The sequence below is a fragment of the Chenopodium album genome, chromosome 6 (assembly GCF_948465745.1).
Source record: "Chenopodium album chromosome 6, dcCheAlbu1.1, whole genome shotgun sequence".
NCBI lineage: Eukaryota > Viridiplantae > Streptophyta > Magnoliopsida > Caryophyllales > Amaranthaceae > Chenopodium > Chenopodium album.
In genome coordinates, this window is record NC_137839.1 from 34,546,962 (window position 1) to 34,550,522 (window position 3,561).

Genomic DNA, 3,561 nt, shown 5'->3' on the forward strand with positions numbered 1-3,561 from the left:
TAGCTTTAAATTTACCCATATTCAACTTAGAACACACAGATAATGGCATGACGCTAATACTAGCACCCAAATCACATAACGCATTATCAATCAAGAGATTGCCAATATTTCAAGGGATAGAAAAACTACCCGGATCTTTTAATTTAGGTGGAGACTTATTTTGAAGTACGACACTACAATCTGCAGTGAAGCTGCTGTCTCTATCTCACTAATAGACCGTTTCCTCGTCAATATTTCTTTCATAAATTATGGTGAGGGCAATCTCTTTGTAAATCCTTGAACCTCTCCCAAGCCTCATATAAAGATTCATCGGCTTCTTGGGCAAAGTTCTGAATCGCACTCCGTAGTACAGTTGTCCTCTCTGCAGGATAATACTTGTTATAGAAATTCAAAATAAGAGTTTCCCAGTCAGTTATACCAAGTGCAATTCTATTTAAGCCATTAAACCACAATTTAGCTTTTCCAGTTAAAGAGAAGGGAAAGAGAATCTCCCTGATTTGGTCTTGAGTGACCCCGGCTTGCCTGATGGTATTACAATATTGACAATAGTCGGCAATGTGAAGATTTGGGTCTTCACCCTTAGCTCCATTGAATTGCTTCCTCTCTATCATCGTTATAAACTGAGGTTTAATTTCGAATTGAACCCCATCAAGAGCCGGAGTAGGGGTGAGATGTGGAAAATCTGTAAGCTTTAGTTGTGAGTAATCACTAAGCTTCTTTGGTACCGCCATCTCTGATTCTGCGTCTGATGATGCCTCTGAATCGTTAGAACCAGTTGGAGGATCGCGGTGATTATTATTATTATCACCAGAATCCGCCAGGATTTGCTTGTAGAAATTTTTCTGTCTATGTAAGGAACGTTCGATCTCATTATCGAATGGGATGTACCCTGATCTGGAACACCTGGGCATAAACAAAAACTAGAAGCAAATGTGAGATTTGCCTCAGAGAACTAACGCTCTATGAGACAAAAAGAAAATAATCTAGACTACAAAAACAATCAGAAATTAAAATAAAACTGTCTCCCCGGCAACGGCGCCAAATTTTGACAGGGTAAAGTCGTATCCTCAAATCAAAAGTAATACCTAAATCCTCTAACTAATGTAGATAGGGAAGTATGGTCGAATCCACAGAGAAACGGATCTTTCTATTCCTAATTAACTAATATGATCTAGATTATTAGGTAACCAATTATGTGAATTTGAATAATAAACTAAACTATGGAGATCAAGAATATGGAGAAAATAATATATATAAAAGGATCTAGGGCATAGGTTCACCAATAAATATTATTCCAGGGTAAAATAATCATTCATCAGTGCATACATTAATCAGATCATAAAGGGCTTTCGCTACGTATTACAAGCACACAATTAATTTACCGGTATTAAATCTCATCTCTCGAATCTCGACTTAACCATTTATAAATTAACCTGCCTATTGAAACTAGACCTAAACATCAATTCTCATCTCTCGAATCTCGAATCAATATTGTCAAACTCATACATAAAAGATCAGGCCTAATCTAGTCACAAAGCATTAAATCAATCAATAGGAAATTAATCTAGCATTGACAATCAACAACAATAAATTACCCCTTCATATTATTCATGGATCCCCATAAACCCTAGAGAGAAAACTACTCACACATAATAAAAACTAAACTAATCAAAGCAATAAAACAAGCCATGAAGAAAGGAGTAAAATAAACAACTAAGATTAAGAGAAGAGAAATAGTTACCAAACTAATCTGTATTAATGGAAATAATTAAGAACAAGAGTTCAGAGAAAAGTTAAGAGAAAGAAAAATCCTAAGTAGAGAGAGAAAATCTAAGGCAGAAGGTCCCCAAAAATTACGTACAAATCTCGTACTTAAACGTTTCCTAAAACAAAAATTAAAACTAACTAATCAGGTCTTGAGAAAACACGCGCCCGATCGGGCAAAGGGCCGCCCGATCGGGCCCGCCTTTTTCTTCAGGATCCATCGGGGCATCCGCGCCCGATCGAGCTAACGCTCACCCGATCGGGCGCGCCTTCTTGCTGGTGCTCTCTTATGCGCGCCCGCCCGATCGGGCGCAAGCTTGCCCGATTGGGCCCGGTCTTCTTCTTCGAGGCTCGGATTTCGATTGGGCTTAATTCCTCGGCTTAATAAATCACCGATCCTGGGCTTCAAAAGTGGTCGTGTCCTTCTAGCTTCCGTAGTTGATCCATAAAGCCCAGGAAAATGCTCCAAGAGTGCAATTTCTTGTAAAATACAACTAAAACTACGAAAACACTAGAAAATACAAATTAGTAATAAAAGTGGCTTGAATGAGCCAAAAACACCACTAATAATGACCAAAGGACGGGGGTAAATTACTATATAAAATGGACATATCACTCTACAGGAAAGGACTCTGACTCTGACTTTGACTCAGATGACTCTTTGAACATCGGTCCTTGCCCTGTTGTTATGGAGATTTTCTTTCCACTTGGAGTAGTCACCTTGACTGTCTTGCGCCACCCTTGTACTAATCCTTTCGCTGGAGTGATGAGCTTTGAAGGGTCAAAGTTCTCGCTTTGTAGGACCGTTTGGATGAGCAAGGAGTTATCCTCTATGTATCTCGGCTCATCTTTTTTCTGGCCCAAATAGTAATCCCATGACATTAAAGTCAAAGCATGGGGGTGCTTTCTCCTTGTGAATAGGAGTTGGGATTTCATCTAGAAAGTAGCAATCTAAGAAGATTTCAAATCCCGGTTACCTTATGCCATTTACAACTTAAGTTCGGGAAATTCATAGCATGGATAGTCCTCTCCTTATTTTATGAATTATCCATTGAGAGTAAGAGGATACTGATCCATTGGGATTGCTTTCTTTTGGATGCGAGCGTTCCTACGCGCCTTAGACCTTTCCTGGGCTCGCTTAAGATCTTTCCGAGTCGGTTCGAAACCAAGTCCGAAAGTATCTAACTTAGGGAGGCCAAGTAATTCCAGCTGTTTTGCTATTCCCTTCTTCTTTCCTAGAGTCATTCCAGGAAAATGCCCTTGTCTCTTGAGAATAGCATTTACTGTCATATTGGAGTGGGGGTCATGACAGAGAGGGGTCCTTTCATCCTCCTCGATTAAGGAGACCTCTTCATTAAAGCCCCATAAGTCTTCATCATCTTCATCGTGCTCCACATTGATGATCGAATTTTCCACAGCTTTAATCCTCATGGGCGAAGCATCGATTGTGATGGGGATTCCTCCAACTATGGCTTTTACCTATTGGTGAAGAGATGAAAGGACGACCTTGAGGTCATGAAGCCAAGGGCGTCCCAACAATAAGTTGAATGAAGCCTTAATATCTACCACTTGGAAGGTAGTGGCATGTTCTATTGCTCCCGCCGTTACATTCATAGAAATTTTTCCTAGAGCTTGGCGACGAGTATTGTCATAAGATCTTATTCCTTGTATTGACGGGGTTAAGTCTTCATCCCTTATGCCTAACATCCTCGCAGTTCTGAGTGGACAGACATTTATTGCCGATCCATTATCTACAAGAGTCATTGGGACATTCATTCTCTTGCAGACTACTGTGAG

The 3,561-nt window shown here is 40.0% G+C and overlaps 1 non-coding gene across 1 annotated transcript; it reads left to right on the forward strand.

Annotated features, from left to right (window-relative positions):
- The first annotated feature begins 243 nt into the window (after positions 1-243).
- LOC145637412 (small nucleolar RNA R71) lies at positions 244-350 on the forward strand. The gene has a single exon (XR_014114200.1). It is a non-coding gene; the product is annotated as a small nucleolar RNA R71 (small nucleolar RNA).
- Positions 351-3,561: the final 3,211 nt, after the last annotated feature.